The sequence below is a fragment of the Apis florea genome, unplaced genomic scaffold, assembly GCF_048593485.1.
Source record: "Apis florea isolate Af1SG1 unplaced genomic scaffold, ASM4859348v1 contig_1615_pilon, whole genome shotgun sequence".
Classification (NCBI taxonomy): domain Eukaryota; kingdom Metazoa; phylum Arthropoda; class Insecta; order Hymenoptera; family Apidae; genus Apis; species Apis florea.
The window spans coordinates 3,420,881-3,442,581 of record NW_028256416.1 but is presented as its reverse complement, the minus strand read 5'-3'; the positions used below and the strand labels follow the sequence as shown (position 1 = coordinate 3,442,581).

The window sequence follows — 21,701 nt, the reverse complement described above, 5'->3', positions numbered from 1 at the left end:
TTATCCTGGATTTTTCAGTTGTTCGGTCGAGCAGGTATATAACTCGAGAGGGCAGCCCCTCCCTTTTGCCACGAGTTTCCAAATGAAAATTCCTCAACGCTTTGTTTAAATTCCTCTTTTCTACGCGGGAAATTAGTTGCTTCTTTGGATTTCAAGAGACGTAACGCGATAGTGAATCTCATAGATTCAAATGTCAAATATTTTTCCTTCGATTAATCTTTCTCACTCGATAAAAATGTTTTAACGTATATTTTAAAAATAATAGTAGATCCACAATTTCTCAATTTACTTACTTTTTGAATTATCGTCCAAGTTTTCAAATACAAACATGCATATAAAAAATACGTTACCGCGTTAAAAGAACTTGAAATGGCAGAAGGAAAAGGAAATATATTTGAATTCAGTCTCTGCTCGTCTCTCGTTGTTCTATCAAAGAAGAAGCCTCGCTTTTCCCATGTTCGCGTAATTCGACATATTGCGTAGACGCGAAACTCTCGAATGCCGAAGGATCCTCGATGTGTTATATGCATATGTAATACATATACACCGTGGGATTTCTGTTTAAATGGCAGAGTCAATCGACGGGAATAAGGCCCGCGGATTCGCATGCGTGTTTCTAACCGGTTGATTTTAATTCCTTCTGCCCTTTTGCCCAACTCTCCATCGCAATTGCGCTTCTCTTTCATCCTTTGTTTCACACACAAAATATACTCAACATCCCCGCGAGATAGAATCGAGACGATACGAACGAGTTTCTTTGAATTATCGCGCGAAACGAAATTTTTTCCCAATCTATCGTTCTTCGTATTGGTTAACATAGAATTCTTAGAATAGAATTCTCGTCGTCGTCCACGGTTTTTCTCGTGGAGGAAGAAGGACGAACGGTTATCTATAGAATTTAGGTCGGTTGTGCGCCGCGAGTGTCTGTCTTTTAAGCTGTTCCGTGCCACTTTCGTTTCGTCGATCTCGCTCGAACGGGCAGAGAACGGTGCATCCAACCGCAGAAGTATCCTGACTTCGCAATAACTCCCCAACCCTCGTGTTATCGATCTGACCGCGATGAAACATCCCTCCACGCATTCCTCGATGCATAAACCTCGATTTCCTTTCGTCGTTTCGCTCCTTCTTTTTTTTTTTTCCTTGGAGAATTTTCTCTCCCTCTTGGCAAGCATCTCATCGATACTTGGATCGTTTCTGACGTTTCTTTGTACGAGGTTTGTGTATCGATTAAACCAAAGACGCGAACGTCCTGGACGATACGAAGATACGATCCCATAAATCGACCTGTAAGCCCGATTCAAGGCTCCCGTTTCTATCGTCGAGATCGTGGCTCCCTTCGTTCGAGTAATCCTTTCGGCTCATGGTGAACGTTCATATATATATATATATATCGTTGGCCACCTGACCCTGAGATATACACCTCGTGAAAATCGTTCTTTTTCATACAGTTATCGAGCGATTCGAAGGTGGTGTGCGAGCGGTGTCGAAATAGATTTAATGCTCTTTCGACTACTTATTAAAGCAATCCAATCGATAACCCCTGTACCCAACAGGTAATACATTACGTTATCCTTACAAGTAATGTCACTTTGGAAGCACAAAGTCTTAACTTTGTGTATGAACAAAGAGAAAACTCATATCCTATCTCTTTCTCATAAATTTCTTCTCTTAATAATAATCAGAGTTATCCCGAAAACGATATTTCCTTTCGAATTTCAATTTTCCGTTCGACCGAAATTCCATCGTTTCCGCTATTTCGCATCCTCGACGATTTATCCGCTGGCTCTTCGAATTCTCGGGCGCGCATCTCTCGAGGAGGACGGCACGAACGAGGCCCGCCGTGAAAGATGGAAGGTTCGTTGAATTATTGAGGATGGCGTGCAGCTCGTTCCTGTCCTCGCAAGCAGAAACGCCCTTCCGTCTGTCTGCTTATTTCCAGCGGGACTCGATGTCGCATTAAACGATCAGTTTGCTTGCGAAACGAATCGAATCGTCACCGGCCACAACCATTGCGGCGATCGTTGCGGCATGCGGTTCCTCCTTTCTTTCGCGCTTTTTCAACCTAACCGCGCCCCTTGCTCCATGTTTTTCTAACGTTGTTTCCTCGATGCGTACCGCCTTATTTAGAGAAAGCCACGTTGCTTAGCCGAGAAAAAATTGAACGGAAAATTCTTAAATTCCCTTTGGATCTGAAGCGGAATCCAAGTAAAAGGAATATTTGCTCCTTCGTTTTTTTCTTTTCTTTTCTAGAATCTCGGACCTAGCTCCCCTCCGGTTAAGGCTTGCACGATGCAATAGATCGTAGGCAACGCGAACAGCGTAGGAAGCGTCGTCGTTGCTCGTCAATCGAGCGAATCAGTATCGGTTTCAGGTCGTCTTAGGCGTTCCTATATTACAGATATTAATTGAATCGGTCGTTAAAACGGCTACGCCACCACCGCGCTATAATTTTTTGATCGATTAAATGTACGATCCCGAAAATTCGTATGTTCAAGTTTCTCTTGCACACGTTCGGTTAATCCCGTTCTCATACGTTCTCACGCGGAACTCCGTTTACTCTCTGGATATTCTTAATTCCACCCTTAATCACGGGGGGTTAAGCGTTACAAGTTTGAAGGGATTTGTACGTCAATGAAATTGTTTGCCCCGTTTTCTCGACGACGTTCAGAAAGGTATCGTTGCAAAGTATTATACATAAAAATAATAGTTCCATTTGTCGCGAGAGAAAAAAATATTTCGTAATCTCTCTCTAATTAAAAGTAACCTGAATCCAATGGCAAAGCAAGAAACGATCCTTTCCCTTCAACCGATCTTAACGACTAATAATGAAAATAATTCGACTCGGATGTTAAATAAAGAGAGGCTAATTTTGAAACTCTGGCCGTGAATTAGAATCCCGCGATTCGAGAGTTTATACGAGTTTTCCTCGCGGAATTTCTCGCTTTGGGAAGAATCCTTTTCTTTCCAGAGAGAGGAAAAAAAAAAGAAAAAGAAAATTGCAACGCGGATGCACAGGCGGGAAAAATGGTCAGGGTCACGAGTCTATCCTTCGTATTAGGCAACACGCTCGTACCGCTTAAGATGAAAATGGCGATACGAGGAATGTTTCGCTCTCTTGGCTAACGTTTCGTAACGCGGGGCGTGTGTATAATTGTGGCAGCGAATGAATCGTTTCACCGGAGAACGGGGCGATCTCTTGAGTAATAGCCTGTGTCAGTAATATGCCTTTGATTTACTGCGTGTTTATAGATTGTCCATTATTAATGGCTCGATGCGTTCTCGAATGGGATAGACCTAATTACGAATCTTTGTTCCATCGATCGTAAGTGTTTCTATTGTATCACTTTTTTTTTTTCAAACGATTAATGATATAACAACATTATTAGTTTATTTACTCGTGTCGGAATGTACAAGTTGTTTTTTTTTTTTTCCTTTCTTTTCGATACTAAATTTTGTTATTAAATTTATTACTAAATTTAGAATTTTATTTTGGTGGAAAATCGTTAGGAACGATGATGGGATGCGGAATTGTGGACGGGATAGATAGATTCGTTCCACTGGATGTTCGGATAATCAATGATAATGTGCTCAATTGGCATTCGATCATTGACACCCTCTTTGTTCCCTGTCCCATCTCTCTAATTAACCAGAGAGAGGCGCTTATCGCGACTTGTTTCTCGTGATTGCGCGTCATCGTGTTGATAACAGGGGATGCTCCGCGTTTCACCTAATTTATCATTAATAGATCCAGTCGAACCGTTTCTACGCCACTTACCGTAATTTCGACTGTGGCGTATACAACTGTACCTACGCCGTGCTCTCAATGTTATACAAACGCGTAAACCCGCCGTGTTATTACGCGGCATCCTCGCATTGTTCGCCCTCGTATCGATCGAACCGGTCGCGAGCATTTAGCCGCCAATTGGAACCCGTGTAATCTTATTTCGCTCCTGTATTTCCCTAATTATTATTCCTTCCATAATAGATCGTTTTTGCCATCCATTAACCAACGATCGAAACTCGAATATTTTCACCCGACGATCCCTCTCTTCTTCGTAAAATTTAATCCTCCATAAAAATGAAATAAATAAATATATATATATATATGTGTGTGTGCAAAAATAAAGAAGGAAACAAACGGAAGAAAGTCCCGTTAAGAGACGCAATTTTTCGCTCGATTCGGTTCGATTACGAACGGGAAAGAAAATTAAACTCGAAGTTTCTTTCCATCGTTCGAACCATCCTCCGCGCAGAACGCTCACTCTCCCCTCTAAAATTACCCCCGATACATTTCTATAACTGCCCTCTCCGCTTCGGGGAGTATTTCGCGACAGAGTGACGCGGACTTGAGACAAGTTGGGGATGTTATATATATATTTACATATATATATATATATATATATATGGATACTGGGAAAGAGAGAGACAGAGAGAGGATGACAGGCGAGGAGTTGCATAGGCGGAGAGGAGAGCGAGGAAGGAAGAAGAGGCGGAGGAAAGTCGAAGGAGAGAGGGTGGATATCAAATATGCTTGGACAGATGCATCGTCCCACAGTAGTTTGCCATTCTTACTCCCGTCCGTTTCCCTCTTTCTCTTTCTCCTTCACCTTGTTTCCATCATTTCGCCGTCTTTTATTCCCGGCGCCGGCTTTCCCTCGCCGTGTTCAACCTCTCCCCTCCCCCATCGCCTCCGCTCGGACCTGCTGGCTCTCTCTCCTTTTTTTCCCGCCGTGCAATTAGCTCCCAGCGTGTTGCACGCTCCGCAAGAGTTCACGTACTCTCGAGTCCCGGCCAGACTGGCGCACGGCACTCCGTCGACACCTGCATTAGAATCACTCGAAAGGTGGTAATCTAACGTCACACGGGGACAACCCGTCGCGAGATCCCTCTCTTTATCTCTTCTAATTTAATATTGAAGCCTTTCCCCTCAAGCCCTTCCTTCTTCAATCAATTTCGTCTCGAGACCGATAATGGGGGGTGGTGGGCTCTCGAGTGTGGCCTGCCTTCTTTTTTTTTTTTTTTTGTGAAACGGTACACGTGACGTTTCCGTGAACGTGAAACGAGAGGATCAGAATACGAGGGAACAATGTTTATTAAATTTCACGCGATTACGAAATTATTCGCGTTGAATGAAACGCGTTGGGATCGAGGGATGAATATGCAGATTGATAAATAACGTTACCTCTCCTCCTTCTGTTGTTGCACGCGTGAAATTTTGAATATCGCGCAAAGGCAATGGTTTCGTGTGAGAAAAGAAAGAGGAAAGGATAGGAAGGAAGGAAATGGAAAAGGGGGATTATTTGCAAGAGAGAAATCAACGTCATCGGTAGAAAATAGAATCGTTGTACCCGGATCGATCCGAGAACGCGCCCGAATCCTGGAACGATCGAAGCCTGGAATCCAATTTATTCATTGGTTTTCGTTCGGTGGCATCACTCCTTCGGGAAGGCCTTTAGAGTCTGTGCATCCCCCTTTCGGGTTATCCGCGTTTAAATATTGAACTTCGGCTTGCGAAAACGCCTTCCTACATCCTTTCGATCAGCACTTTCTTCCTGTGTCACGTTCCCCCATCGACTTACGACTTCCTTCCTAATTCTCTTCCTAAGCTCTTCGATCACCTTTAATCTCGCTCTCCTTTCTTTCTTCTGTCAATTCAAATTCCGGGGGGAGGAGGGGGGAAGGGAGAGGGTGGACTTTTTAATTTATATCTCGACTTTCCAATCGAAAATATCAGATCGTTCCTTTTCCTTCTTTCTTCGAGGAAGGATTCGCGTTTTCGTGGTGCAAACGCGAAACGAAATCAATGGAATTGAGCAAAATTTGACGGGTTGCTATTGATTCGTTGCTTGCACGTTGTGTCGCCGACGTGAATTTTTAAATTAGATTAATTTCGAGAGGCCGTCTTTCCAAGTAAATCGCATTTATCGGACATCCTAATTACATGAACAATGTAACAATGTCAAAGTTATGGCGAAACTTTGGAAGAATGGAACTCGTTCGTCGATACGCCAAACTACGCGCAAACTACGCTGACCAACGTAGAGTAGCAGGTTTACAAAGTTTATAATACTTTAAAGCGTTATCCCGTACGCGAAAGGAATTTCCCACGGCCTCTGCGATCGCTTTGTGCATTTGCAATAACGCGAATTAAGTTGGACGAAGACGATCCGTTGGCGATCTCTATATTCGTCGATCGAGAAAAAAGGAAAAAAAAAAAAAGAAAACCCGCGCCTCGTATTCGAGGGAGGAGGCGAGTGTTTAGAATCGATCGAAATCCATTTAACCCACGGTGGAGGATTATTCGATTCGTAAGATTGGCCGCGGCGGCGAGGGAAAATAAAAGAAGCGCGGGGGAGAGAGGAGGAGGTTGAGGGTGGGTGGCACGAGCGAACGGATGAAGCGCGCGATTAATTATGCAGAGAAGCTGCGATCGATGGAGGAACGTGCTCCCGTAAAATATTGATACCACGAATAGACTCCGCTACCATAACCGTTCTCTATTTTCCACCTTCGATCCAAACTGCAAGCTACGGCTCGTATGTGTTGTTTCATCGAGCGTGTGCATTTTTTTGCGTGTTTGAAGATTCTCGATTATTCGCCTCGCTAGGAAGGGGTAGAAAGAATTCGACGGAGAAAAAAAGAAAAGAAAAGAAAAGAAACGCATCGTGGAAGTTTTCGATCGATGAAAATTTTCTTTCGTTGGTCGATCGTTGGTATTTTGAAATATTGGTCGAAGGGTAGATCGAAGAAGAGGTGATGGATGGATTCGAGGAAAAATCTGGGGTGATAAGAAAATTGGTCTGAAATCTGGGTGTAACTTTTGCCTCGAATTCTCGGACGATTAATGCCCTCCCGGGGAAGAGAATTAGGGGCGGCGGAGAAAATAGAGGTCGGAGGAGATGGAGAGAGAGGATCGAAAGATTCGGGGGTGGCGAGGAAATTGACTTAAAACCTGTACAAAGTTCGGGGTGCCGGTTGGTTAACTTTTCGGCCGCGACAGAAATGCGATTAACGAACGAGGCTCTTTCACGAAACGATTAAGAGGGATAAAGGAGAGCGAGAGTCGAAGGGGAGGAGGAGTCGATTTGAATATAACATCGAATATTATGAGTAATCGTTTCAAATTGATACGTCATTTAACATTGTGTCAAAATTCTTTATTTTTACGAATAGAATGGATAAAGTAGAAGAACGACAAAGGAATTATGAGCGAAGTACGATAATAATCTCTAATTCTCACCGTCCTTGACAACATGGACAACTTTTCCGTATCGTCGACGATACGTTTCGCTCAACTGGTATCGTATCTTTAAAATAACTCGGATGATTTTACGAGGATGGAATTTCTAGTATTACTATCGAAAGGCACGCAAAGCGAGAACAATAACCAATAATAAAGAAACGGAACCACGGGAATAGAAATAGCGGTCCCATCTCGTAATTCTCCCTCTCTAGCCGTACGATCCTCCAATCGTACGATTCTGCGGTCGAAGGATGGGTTTGGGGCCGTGAGAGAGAGATCCTCTCCTCACGGTTTTCCTTGGACTGGCCACCACGGAGAACTTAACCGCGGCCACTATTTCTTCCCTGTCAATCCGTCCCCACCCCCGCGTGCAGCCAAGATTTTTTCTTTTCAACTGCAAAGAGAACCGGCTCTACGAGGACGACGATGAACTCTCGGCGCAGGACAATAGACCTGTTCGTCTTCCCGCTCGTGTATCTTCACGCTCCGTGCGAAAACTGCTATCCACGCTCTTTCGATGCTTTTGCATGTCGTCCACATTGGATGCTGGCAATTTTCTTTCGCGCGATTTCTTTCTTCTCTTTTTTGCGACGAGTTACGACGCCTATGAGGTCTCGCTTCAACATAGTTTTTATTAATGGTAGGAAATGGAAAGATGTTTACCGAGAGATGCTTACAAGTTGGAGAATCTTTGCAAGATTTGTTCAAATTTCAATTAAGATCGGACTTTTAAAAACTTCTCCTCGTCTTCGACCCGTCGTATATCGCACCGAGTTTGTCTCCTCTCCCTCCCTCTCCTCGCTCGTGTTTTACGCTTACGGCGCAAAGTGGCCGAACTAACTATAAATTCTTCTTCTTCGCGTTCCTCCTTACTTTTCTCCTTTTTCGCCCCTCTCTCTCTCTCTCTCTCTCTTTCTCGATCTCTGCCTGCTCTCTCCCCCAACTCTTTCTCTCAGAAGTAACTTCAGTGATTTCCGTTCGTTCACCCTTTTCCGGTCATCAGCCTCTCTGGTCTGCCCGTTCTTCCATCGCATTGTTATCCCTTCGCGGTTCGCTTCCGCCATTTCTTCTCAGGATCGTTTCCTCCTTCTCCAGGTTGAAAAATACGCCGCTGAAATCACGGCGGGACGTCGCGTTTTACGGTCAACTCCGTGCTATAATTAATTTGATAAATTTCCCGCGTCTCTTCTCGAAGATGGAAACGCAGATGGTTCGTAAAAAAGACAAAAGATAAAAGAAATCCTCGAGTTTATCCGAGTGAAACTAGGATATATTTGTTCATCGGATGTTGAATTTTCGGGCGAATTTTTTTTTTTTTTCCCCTAGAAATTTAATTAACCCAATTTACCAAGTTGTTACCAAGTTGCGCGTAAATGGAATAATCACGAATATCTTGTTTCTTCGTTGAGTATAGTTTCGATCAGTTTCATTTTCAATCGGGTAACAACGAAGAAAAACGTTGATCGTCGATCAAGGAAGACCCACTCCGCCGCGGTCTCAAATTTCTCTGTACCACAGTTATTGGTAATTGGAATCTTATTCTCTCGTAATTAGGAATTCGATCGCTCGTTCAACTTTATACTCTGACGTAAATTGAATCTGCGATACCGATTTGAATTTTCGTTTTATCGAGGAGAATGAAGAGAAAGGAAAACGAGTTCCAAGAAATATTTCGGGGAATATTTTTCGAAAATTCGATACTTCCTTTCTAGAGATAATTTCGATCGGAGAGGATTCCAGGAACGAAACAGGTGCACAGGTAACCGGCTCTCTACTTCGACGGCTGAGTGGATTTTGATGAAGCCCAGAGCGAGCATTTTTTTCCATGGGCCGTGACAAACGGCTCCACGGGGATTTTCAGGAACTCACGAATCGCTCAAGAATCGAGCCGATAGATCGGCCGGACGAAAATAAGTCTGCGCCCGAATATAGAACGATGGTTCATGGTCATGGATTCGACCGACTACTATCAGGGGATAATTTATCACGCGAGCACGGTCGAATTTCAATGTACTTATCCAACGTCTACGTCCGCATCAAGGGGGTGCTCTCCCTACCTTTTTTTTTTGCATTCTCATTTTCGACGGTGAAATTAAATTTTAAACGGAAACGAATTACTCTCATTTCATCGTTCACTCTTATATCGACCGATCGAAATCTTTTCACGAAACGATCGACCTTTCATCGTTGGAGAGAAAAAACGAAACCTTCTTCCTTCTCACGCCCCTTTTCTTTTTAATCAAAAAATAATTCCCAAATAATTGTTTCTCAAATTTTCCAACGACGAGGAATCGAAAAAAACCAAAGAGTATTCGATCGGCGAGAAATGTTCTCCAACCCTCCTCCACTGCCCCCCCCCTCTCCGGGTCACAAAGGTCGCGACACCAGAGGGTTGTCGACGTGGTCTCTCGCTCGTTCGCGGGGAGAGGTGACAGCGGAGAAGGAAGAAGCGGTTGCCCCCGAGGATTCTAGCCCGTCGAGGTTATAGGCGCTAATCGCGGCGGGTGCGTGAAAGGGGTAAAGGGGGGAGGGAGGGGGTGTGTGCGCTGCGGGCGAGACGGACGAACGAGCGTGAGCGTAAGCGTAAGGGAGAGAAGAAAGGTAACGCGCGGCGGCAGGGTAGTCAAGGTGGTGATATCGACCGTAGATATTGTTGAGGCAAACGGTAACCATGGGTGACTCGGCCCGATTGACCAATTACAGTGTTCACGGTGGCCGTAGTCGACCAATCGGCGTACGGTGTGCTGCCGGTTTTTTGATTGGGCGATACCGGGGATAAGAGACCAGTTCGAGGCCGCTCGGACCCAGAAACCAACGTCGAGACATCGAGCAGACAGCGGTCGTCCCATCGGTTCTTCTGTAAAGGTGGAGGAGGAAGAAGAAGTTCTCTTCTTCAGCCAGGGGGCTGCTGATAATCCCCGCGTCGTCGATGTCGCCCTCCGTCGTCTAGTCGTCGCCGACTTTTGGATTTGGATTCTTTCTTCTGTCAGATCCTCCTCCGGTCTGTCCTTTGTGTAAGCCTCACTTTCATGCTTTCCTCTCTCTCTTCTCTCTCTCTCTCTCTCTCTACTATACTCTTGCGCACCTCAGCAAACAGCAAACGATCGCACGGTGTGTCTTCGTCTAGATCTTTTGCACCCTCCAACTCTCTCTCTCTCTCTCTCACACACACACACACAGATCTTTATTACCAACTTTTCGTCGTTGTCGTTGTTGGATACGTCTTATTGTTAGTCGACCATTCGGCTACGATAGATAGATAGATAGATAGATATCCCGTTTTCGATGGGAAGTCAATTTTTTCCGCGGAACATTCCTCGTCAGGTTCCACTTCTTTGAGACTAGCGCACCTTTGTCTAGCCGCCTTTGTTATCCTGCCCCCATTGTTCCCATACCGGTCCCCCCGCTATTTCCATGCCAGGCTGGCGTACAACTCTCTCCGGATTGTTCTCCACCCGACGAATTTCAACGAGTCGTCCAATTTCGCGACTCGTAGACCAGTAACCCCGCGGAGGTTGAGGAGGGAGGGAGGGGAGAGGGGAGAGGGGAGGAGGGGAGGGAAGAGGTTTGAAGCGGAACTCGCCTTCTTTGCTTATTATACGCTATTCGCTCGAGACCCTCTTTACGCGTAGGAGATGCTCGTTTCGTTCGTAGAATCGTCACTGTAGGGACGTCCTTGCCTCTCGTTCCGTTTCTGGATTTCGCGTTGCTTCGCGTATACCGTTTACGAAGCGATACGCTTTGAATTTTTATTCTTCGCCTTAACTTCGCGACGACTTATCGGTTTCTCTTTCGAAAACCAATGAAAAATTCGCGAACAATATCGCCACGTTTCCTCCTCTCGTTCGTCTCATTCCTATTAGAATCTTACGCCATAGAGAACGTAACAGTATAAACTATATACTTATTATGCGGTACGTTTAGCCTCGACTCTTCCGAGCCATTCTTCCGTTAAAGGGCCAAGTATCGATGAAAGCCTGGACTCTTTTACAATTCGTCATGCGTATATATGTATATATATATATATCGAACAACTCTTCAATAACGATTTAAATAGAAATTAAATCTTTGAATTACGCGCTAATGAGCGTAATACGAGGAATCGTTTCGAATTAATAATAATAATTCCTCTTCCTAGAAATGTCTAGAAAAGTGAGTGAGACGACCACTTGGAAATTTCTCTCCTCCCTTCCTTGTTCGAGGAAATCACGCGAGCTTTCGAGTCCAGTCGGATCGAATTCTTTCCCCTCCTTCGAGCCCGTTCCGCGGAATTCGAGGGGAAAAAGAGGGAAAAGAAAGGAAGGAAGGAAGGAAGGAGGAGAGCAGGATCGAAGAATGTTATGTAAATGAAGAGGTCCGCCGGAAGTCGTCGAGTTTGATTAACTATTCATCGACGTTTCGGGCCGGGCACGCGAGATATCCTCCCAAGTTCGGGAAGAACGTGCTCTCGCTGCCAGATCAGACTCGACTCGGCAAAGTGAATTACAAGGTTGTAGTACCCGTTGTAGCTTCAACGCGCTTTCAACGCGTATTTTGCACACCGGACAATCTCCTCCCTCTCTTCCCTCGAGAGACACGCGTTGATCTATGTGTTTGCTCAAGGAAAATCAAGTTATCTCATTATCGCGCACCACCGACTCGGACAGACAGATCGCTATTTTGGCGCCAAGAAGTTTCTGCCTTTCGTTTTTCGGGAATTCGACGGGCGTGTATATCGAATGCTCGGACAAGTATATCGAATTCGTTTGTCTTCGTGGAAATCGTGATCGAACGAGGAATAACGAGGAATAATAGGATTAGAAAATTTGAGCGAAATTTAAGGAAAAGAATTTAATTTTCCACACCGGATTCCTCCTGCTCTTTTGAGAAGTATTCGAAGTATATTTGCACAATTGAGTTGAGAAAATCTTTGGTTTTAACTTAACAGCAACGAATTATTTCACCGATTTAATTTCCTCGGGATTAACGTTTCCCGAGGAACGTTAGAGCTAAAAAAATTAGTAGCCTGTCACGGCTCCTGGGTATCGTTGACGGTGTACGGTGTTTTAACCGTGTACGATCTTCTTTCTGTTGCAGAGAGTTCAAGTTGCAAGGGAGACGTTGTGAGAGGGAAGCGCAGGCAGTAGCTCAAACAGGTGAGTACGAAGAATCGATTCTTACGTTTGAACAAGTTGGAGAGGGGAAGGCGCGACGTGATAGTGGTGTAAAGAGTGAGAAATCTTAATTAACGAATTCGTATTAAAGGGGAAGTTCTTCTCTTTCTTCTCGTCCCGTCCGTCGAAAGATAAATTGAATTACGAGGAATCGCGTGTAATTGAAAAACGAGGACCTCGGCAATTTGCCTGCGCGATCGTTAATTAAATTCGCTCTTGAAACGATACGCGAAAGACTTGTCCCTCCTCTCCCCCCTCCCCTCCCCTCCCCTTCCGTCCTCTCTCTTGGGTTCTCCCAAGATTGCAAACGAGTGCCAGTTGCAACGATGCCAGAGAGACACGTATCTCTTTAATTGTTAATTACGTGCCGGTTTCGCACTCTTCCTCATTTATGGTGATCCCCCGATAAGAACGATTAACGTCTCCATTGTTTCCAAAGAGGCAGAGGTTTTCAACTCTTTCCATCCTCACTTCCACTCATCCTTGCGCTCGCAAGTTTTTGTAACATTTTATGGAAAATACGAGGTGAACGAGATTCGGTCGGAAAATGATAAAAGCGACGAAGAATTATTATTATCCCGCTTGGAACCTTGACCCATAATGAAATAATCGAATATAAAGGAATAATACAACGAATAATGAAATAAAATTTTTTTCCTCGCCTATAATTATATCTTTCAATCGCTTCTCGTTTTATCTTCTCGTTATTATCGCTTGCTTCTGTACGTATTTATAATCTAGTCGCGATGCGCAATTATGTATAGATTTTTTTTTTTATATAATATGTAGAATTATTCGAAATCTATCTATCACAAATGCGAACGTTTCAATTTCTTCCGATTGAAAAATTCGAAAGAACATTTACTTTTTACAAATTTTTCACATCGCGTTATTTTCGAAAACAAACATTTTTTCCACGAGTTATCCAATTCATCCGCATCGCCTGGTCATCAAATGATATCAGCATCTCGATTAAGAAATAAAAAAAAAAAAAAAAAAAAAAGAGGCCAACCGTTTGGTTCGTCACGATCCCTCGATCGCGGGGAACAAAGAGCGAAGGATAATCTTGGCGTGGATAGGAATCACGGCCGCCTGTTAGACGCGTTAAAAAATGCACAAGTTGCAAATGAACTTTCTAACCATTCCATTCATTGGTCGGTTGCCTGCTCGTGAGAATACGATATTGCGCGTGAAAGAGGAAGAACGTTATCTCGTGGCGGTGGCTCTCATTTTTCCGTTCATTCGAATGCAGGTTGCAAGGCTTGACTAACGGACACGTTATCTTTACGTGATCGGCAAACGAGCGTTTCGAAACGAGCGGCTCTCGGCGTGGAAACCGGGAAAGGAAAAGCGCGGAAACGTGCGCCAAGATCCAGGTTGCGAAAAAATCCGCCCGATGGAGGAAAGCGGCCGTTCCTTTCCGACAATTGCCGCCCAATTTTTTCATCGCCCGAAAAGAAAAGATCGCGACGTTGCCCTCTTCGACGCCTTCATTTCGATCGATTCGAAATTATCTCCGCGGAGAGAAATTTCTTCTCTCGTATGAAAAATCATTTGTGCCATGTTTTATTCTCACGATGATGAAATGGTTAATAGACGGAGGTTATTGTAGTCGGGGAGGGGAAATACGGGAATCGAGGAATTCGAAAAGGGGGGGCGCGTGTCGCATTGCGATCTCGAATTCGTGGTAACGCGAAACGGGGCGAACCAGTTTCGGCGCGAGAGTGAAACAATGCTTTCCGTTTCTTTCCCCGTGAATCAAGAGGCGAATCACGATGCGTGACTGTGAATCCTGGCGCGGGTTTCGACCATAAAATAACAACCGGCTCCTTTTTCGCCGCTTGTTTTACGAGTTTGTTTCGTTCGCCTCGCCGTGCTTTTTTTTTTTTTTTTTTTTTTTGCCTCCGAACCTTCTAACGATCCGCTATTCCACGCGCGTCTCAACGAAATGATAGAGAACTAGCCGCGTTCTCCATTCCGTAAAGCCCTTTGATTCCCACGAAAAGCTTTCCCGCTTTTTACACACGTATTTTTACAATTCTCACCGATTTTTTTCTTTTCTTTTTCATTCGACCGGTTATTCGAATAATTTCAAAATATTCCGAATCTATAGAAGATTTTTAGATCTTCGTGTTTCTGCATGCTCTTCTCCTTGAAATTGAACAACAATTATGTTATTACGTACGTGAAGTTAAAATCATGGTTTTTTTTTAATAAAAATATACAAGTCTGATCGAAATTTGATCCGAATCGTCCCTCGCAACGTTCGTTCACGGCTCGCCTCGCCTCACTTCGTTCTCCACGAACGAAGGTTGGAAAAGCACGGTAAAAGCTTTGTTTGCTTCGTGGATACTTGTAGACAGAAAGGGAGAGAAACTTTAAGGAAACTTTAGGAAATCGCGTTGTTCCGTAGGTTCGTTGCTTCTTTTCCAGGGACGATCGGCGACTATTATTCACCTGGTATATACGAGTAGGACGAGACGACGAAATGATTCAGGTAACGAAGCTTGGCCAGAGTAATTTGAATGTGAAAGGAAAACAGAAAGGATGGTTAACACAATTCCGATCCTCGAGCTCGGAATATTGAGCGGGGCCGGTGTTGGCGCACGTACGTTTGTCGTTAACGAGGCTCTTTGATCGTGGATTTGTGTCACAAGTTCGTTCGCCGAATATTTTCCGACAAATGAGACTCTCTTCCAATGCAGGGACCGACAATCCTTTTCTTCTTTTTTCCTTTCTTTTTTTTTTCTTTTTTTTTTTTCCTCCTTTCTTTCTTTTCGAGGATCATTGAACGTAGACACGCTTTCTTCTCCATCCACGTTGAATATTTGACTTTGGAGTATTACCGTGATATTTCGAGATTTCACCGTGAACGGTGATCATCTTTTTCTTTTCTTGAAACGCGAAAGAAAAATTTCCTAAGTTTCCTATTTTTGGACGCGTAACTTTTATTTCCCAATTAACGTTATTTCGAAGTTTTTCACAATTGGCCACTCCATTGTTTCTTTCATTCTTCTCTATTACGGTGTTAAAATTTAGAAATTTCTAAAATTTCACGGCATAAAAATTTTTATGGCAGCAATTTCCAATCGCAGTTTTAAAGTTTCTCTAAATTAGAGAAGAAATTTCTTCGAGTACGGAATGATCTTCGCCCGAATTATCATCCATACCATGCTGTTCTTATTCGTTTCGTGCAATGATTATCGGTCGAACAATATCGGAACAATATCGGCCGAGTTAAATAGAAACGCGAAGTTATGCCGAAAGTAGGTTACGAACTCGCGTCGCTTCCAAGTTCCACTGGCTTCACAGGATAGAATTATCTTGTTAACCTTTCGGTTGCCAGCCCAAGTAAATAATTCCCTTATCGAATCTCGTCTGCGGAAATTCTTTGCGAAACGGATGAAGCCGAGGTGCGGTTGATTCGCAAAAACCCTGACAAAATTGTGCGAATTCATCGCGAAAATCTGGCCAACTCGAAACTCACCTCGCCTTCATCCATCCAGCGACTATTTTTCGAGGGAGAAAGCAAAAGTAAGAAATATTCAGTGGTTTTCCCTTGATTTTAAATTTAAAATTCAATTCGCGTTGTATCGATTATCGTGGAAAATATATTATAAAGTCAGAATGGAAACGAACGGTGGTTTCTTGAAAAATTGCCAAAATTTGCGATGAAAATATTCGGTTCTCGTCAACGTCCAACAATCCAACGTAACTCCAGGGACCAAATAGAGTTAATATTCGAATTGCACGTAGATATTCCTTTCCTTGGCGACTGATTAAAAACATCGAGCATATATTTGAAATGATGAAAAATTAGTAGCTGGAAGAAAAAGTAAGCAAATGCATAACGCGATTCGTTTCGCTCGAGGTGAAACTAGTTTTGTAATAATATCCAAGAATACCGTGTAACGAAATGAAAAGTTTGTTTTTTGTCGCTGCTCTATCCGAAGATTATCACTTGGCCTGATTCGACGACATTTTCCCGCTGAAAAAAATCGAAACTCGAATCGGTTCGCCAAATTTTCTCGGAGAAAATTACCAAAGGAAATCGAGTATTTTCTATTCTTTTTAGAGAAAAAAAAAAAAATCTTCGTTTTTCTCGGATAAGTTATTACGAGTCATTAGAGACGAGCGTCTAAAAAACTTTTATTGCATCGTAAGAACATGATTTTCTAAGCGGCACAAATATAGCTAGCACTTAAGCTTTCGCGGATTTAGAAAGCGTCATAGATATGACACGCACAATACTCGCGCCTTTCTCCGATAAATTCCATATACATTCAAATTTCACGTTTGCTAGTTTTTAGTTAAATCGGCGAAAAATTTATCGTTGATGTCTTTTTTCAAAACATCTTTAAAATCTTAAGATCTTTAGCTTATGTACAGCTCGACAAAATTATTAAAACATCGTTGAAAAAAAAAAAAAATTTAAAATCATCGGCTTCCTTCGACTTGGCAATCGTTCGAAAAATCCATCGAAAGTTTTCAAAGTTGTTCTTTCCCGATCCTTTGACTGACCAATATTTCGAATCGCGCAATATTTCGAATCGACCGTTTTCTACGAAATATCTGGGATCGATCTGGAAAAATCAAAAATACTCGATCGAACAACAACTCTCGAGAACAAGTAATAATTCTCGTTACTTTTATTCTCGCTGGTAATCGTAAAATTAATAACTCCTCGAACACGTGAATTTCCTCCAACCTCGCTTCAGAGGTTAACACTTTCCCTGTCGGGCAGCGCACGGTCTCTGGATCGCAAATTTATCCCCGTTACGGGGCAGCCCGTTGACCCTATCAACGTGTCCTTTTTCCCTTTTTCCTCCCCCGAGATTTTTCCATTGAAACGGAGAAGAAAGGCGAAGAAACGCGGCGTGCCATCACGGTCTGGCAAGGGTTCCCTCTCGATGGAGGGGGGAGGGCGCACACACGAAAAGGGTGAAACGCGACGAAGGGACGAAAGCGAGGGCTCGGCGCATGCGCGCTGACGCAACAATATGGTGAATTCTGCGAGGCAGCCCAGTATCCACCCGACCATCAGCTGATCAATATACTTCCGCACACACGCCACGTCATACGCGCGGCACACGCATGTCACGCATCGTGCGAACCGTTACGCGTGTAACACTGTGCGAACGTGTGAACGTGCACGAACCGCTGTGCACGCCGGTATCGGGACGGATCCAGGAATCGGTCAGCTTCGCCTGGAGCACGGGAACTCGCGGTGGAGCTGTGCACTCAAGAAGTACGTTTCTCCTCAATTTCGCCTCTATCTCTCTCTCTCTTTCTCTCTCCTCGTTCCCACTTTTCTTCGTTTCTGAGTTTCTCAGTTTCTTCGTTCCGTGCAAAAACCGTTCGAAGAATTCGGTATATACAGTATCTTCCTATACGGATCATCCTCCCTTCTGTTAAAACGATAATTTGTTTCCGCCGAGTTTCGAGTCACGAGGATTGGACATATGTCGTGGAATCATACGTGGATGGTTAAAATAATTTTAAAAAGCTTCTTAAAGTAGCTTCCTTCGAGTGTGGTTGGGAAAGAATTTGTGTTATCGATCGGTTTACTCGACGCTCCGTTCATCGGTTGTTTGATCGATCGAAGGGAAGCGGATACGGGTTAGGCGATCATGTCTGCTTATATCATTTTTCTTCCTCGCGGAGGCATATTCGAACTTGAAGTTCGAAGAAGTCGAAGAAACGTTTGCATCGCAGTGTCGATTACTTTACCAGTCGCACGTTCGACCGGTAAAAAAAGAAAAAAAAGACCAGTTTCGAGTTCGCAGCCAATCGATGGAAAGACGACGTAAAAGCGCTCGTTCGATGCATAGCAACGAGTCACGTTTCGTATCTACCTCGGGACTGACCGAGCATTGGTCGATCTGCGAATTTCGCGACGATCCCTCGCCGACCAGGTATCGTTTCCGTGGCTTACATTTTTCTCCGCGGTCACCGCAACCGAGCCGCACACTTTTCCGCGTCGCCATCGGATATTCTCGCGTGTTCTTGGTCGAGGCAACAACCGAGGAACTAGCCCGAGAGAGAAAGGGAAAAAGAAGATCGTCGAGAATTTCCTCGAGTTGCACAAAGACGAAGAAGAAGAGTGGCCCATTGTCTCGGGGACGATGCACGTGTATATACGAATGTTTCTCACATTCGCCCTTTTCTTATCCCGGTGTTGTACAAGGTAGAGCAGAACGATTCGTGGAAAGTAATTAGCGAGAAGCGTTAATGGGAGAAACAATGATTAATTTCGTCCAACTTGTCGACCTGTAAATATTCCGAGGGAATCTTTCCTTTCAATTTTCAAATGGATACGTTTATCGCATAAAGATATATATCTCGAACGTTTCGTTGTAATCGTTGGCCCGCGAGCAACCATTTGTTCGAGCAACGTGTTTACGAATCTCGTAATTTCATTCGAGGAATGAAATTTTTAGAAATAAACCGGTGTTTGGCCGGTTCATTAGCAGCGGGATGGATTCAATTTGGAAAGAGAGAGGGGGATCGTTTCGGGGGAACGCAATTAAAAGTTGGCCCCGGACGATGGGTCGATACCGCGGGCGGATAAATTATTCAGTGATCCTAAACACGGTTCCAGATAATTTCTGAACTCGTATGCCCGCGAAAAGCCGGCATTAACGGTTTTCGTGGCCGAGTGGGCGAGAGAAGCGTATTTTCGGCGTATGCCCGGTGTTGCAACATCCGCGACTCGCCGCTGTGAACGGTAAAGTTGAATGAGATTTAAATTTAATTCTGAAATTTCGACCGAGTTCATTCGGTAACGAGCTCCTCCTGTTTCTCGCCAACTCGCGATCCTCCTGTTGATACAACGCCGCCAGTGTTAACGTTATACGATATTATCGTGCATGCTCGCCGCAAGTCCCCCTGCAATTACAGAAAAATACTTCTATCCTCGTTTCCTTCTCTCTTCTTCCATTTTGTCCGAATGCACGCGAGCCGAGATAAAACTGGTCGTGAAACGATTTGTCAAAGGATTTCTCCAAGTCCGAATCGACGTATCAACAGAACATCGTAATTATTCTCTTAATCGCTCTATATTTATCACATCCACTGGAAAACTTACAGTAAAAACGAAAAATTATTCCTTACCTGGATGTATTCTTTTTTAAATCGTTAAAAAAAAAAGAAAGAAAAAAAAAAAGAAAACGAATAACTCGTCTTAAATCATCTTAAACGCGATTCTCAACTCGAGTAATATCTCGAAGATAAAAGAGGAGCGACAAAAAATTTAAAGCGAAAAGGGAAAGGGTGGAAGGAAGAAAAACGTCAGGTAGTCGCGTAAGAAGAAGGAGCGAGCGAGAAAGAGAGAAAGAGAGAGAGAGAAGCCCGCAACCGTGAAATTCTCTCGCCGCGTGGCGATTGTGTTGAACTCGTTCATTGACTTCGCTCCCCCTCGAGGCCCCCCACCCGCCCCTCCAGATGCATCCGGATTATTCGTTCACGTCGTAGCATCGCAACCGGAGTGCACTTACTTATATATACGCGACACATGTGCGTTTTCGTTCTCCGACAAACATCTCCCCTCCCCCCTCTTCGCCTCGTCTCACACGAGCTACATTCCGCCCTCTATATCTCCCTCTCTCGCTCCTCGATCCTTCCCCCCCTTCTCCTCCCCGCCTTCCAAACTCTCCCCACTAGACCCGCTCCCGTGCCTTCACACATGCGATAAAGAAAGAGAGGCACAAGTGTCGGAGGGGAGGAGGGAGCGTGGCGGGCAGGGGGGGAGAGGAGGGGAGGGGAGGTTAGTAGACAACGACTACTCCGCTGGAAGAAGCGGGTTCACCATTTCGCGAAGTAACTCGTGTTCTGTGTTCTCTCTACCTTACCGTCGTTACTCTTTCGATCTTTCCACGCATCTTTCTTCTCTCTCTCTCTCTCTCTCTCTCTCTCTCTCTCTCTCTTTCTCTTTCTCTGTTTTTCTCTCGAATCCTTGATCGTGATACACGCGGACGGCAGCGAATCGAAGGATAATTCAAGGTACGGCCGACTCTGGCCATGACCTAGCTCGACCTCTCTTTCTCACTCTCTCTCTCTCTCTCTCTCTCTCTCTCTCTCTCTCTCTCTCTCACTTTCCGTTCTTTTCCTTTCGCTCTGATTTCGCTCTGTATTTCGACCTTGACGGTATCTCGGTGTTTCGGGCCTCGAAATCGGGCCGGGCGGACAGACACACGCAGTTTGCTCGGCCGCTTCTCGGGGAGAGGATTAATTGGGCGGCGTTGACGAGAGGAACGCGTTGCACCGCGGCGGTGACCTTGCTCGTTCACCATCTTGTCCGATTGGCCGGTTAATTAGCGGGCGTGCACGTGTTTGGTGACTCGTTTGTGGAGAATTTTGTGAAACAGTGCGCGTTGATCAGTGCGCGATTATATATATATATATAGGTTTCGAAGGAATATTTATCGAGGAGGCCTTCTCGCACGAGATCGATTCTCGATCGCGTTATACTTAATAATAATATCGATAGGGAGAAATATCTCGGATGATCCAACGTTTTGCCGACCCGTTGTGTGTGATTTATTCGTTTTGGAAAAACGATTGTATCCAACGCAATTTGGATATCCGTGTTGTAAATGGATTACAAGCGAGGAATTAACACGGAAGTTTGTGGCGTGGCGTAATAAAGGAACGTGTTAATCGATAATTGATAGATAATTCGAATTATTATTATCCCGAACGGGGGAGTCATGGATGAGCAAACGTGTCAAGGGTCGGCAAAGCGTTCGAAGGATGAGAATCGGTTGTCTCGATCGCGAGTGCACCGCGTGTGAAGATAAGGAATACGTTGCCAAGTACGCGGTGGCAACTTTCACGGATGAAACGAGCGTATTAGTAGTATTACGTCAGTAGGCAACAAAGCGTTTGTTTGCTGTAGAGGTCGGACAAGCGTGTCGAGTGTGTGGTGTGCAGTTGGAGAGAAGGGAGGAGAGGCTTGAAGGAATTGATTTGGTTAGAGAGAGAGAGAAAGAGAGAGAGAGAGAGAGAGAGAGAGCGTGCCTCGTACTATCGACGCGTGGATTAATTGGACGTTTGTCCTTTTTTTCTCTGTGCAGGGTTTACTGCCGATCCATTCCGGAGGGAACCGCGGCGAACATCGTTATTGGTGAGTAACAGTTTTATTATTTCGACGCGGCAAGAATGCAATCGTCGCTTTATTCCGCATTCGAAACACGCGGCCGTTTGGAATTCAGTGACGACACGCGACCAATACGCGGCCTCCTTGCTTGTGTTTCGATTCGCTCGTTGCCTATAACGATATAACAAACCGATCATGCGCGACCCGT

The 21,701-nt window shown here is 44.5% G+C and overlaps 1 protein-coding gene across 12 annotated transcripts in view; it reads left to right on the top strand.

Annotated features, from left to right (window-relative positions):
- HnRNP-K (Heterogeneous nuclear ribonucleoprotein K) overlaps positions 1-21,701 on the top strand; it is a 90,809-nt gene that overhangs the window by 10,364 nt on the left and 58,744 nt on the right. For 2 of the 12 annotated variants that reach the window (XM_086905110.1, XM_086904836.1), the window contains exons 2-3: positions 12,320-12,378; positions 21,471-21,520. The gene's annotated coding sequence lies outside the window, so the exon portion shown is untranslated. Of the gene's footprint in view, positions 1-9,996; positions 10,258-12,319; positions 12,379-17,425; positions 17,645-20,200; positions 21,367-21,470; positions 21,521-21,701 lie in introns of those variants that run through there. The other 10 variants (XM_086905199.1, XM_086904972.1, XM_086904887.1 and 7 more) reach the window with 9 other exon arrangements.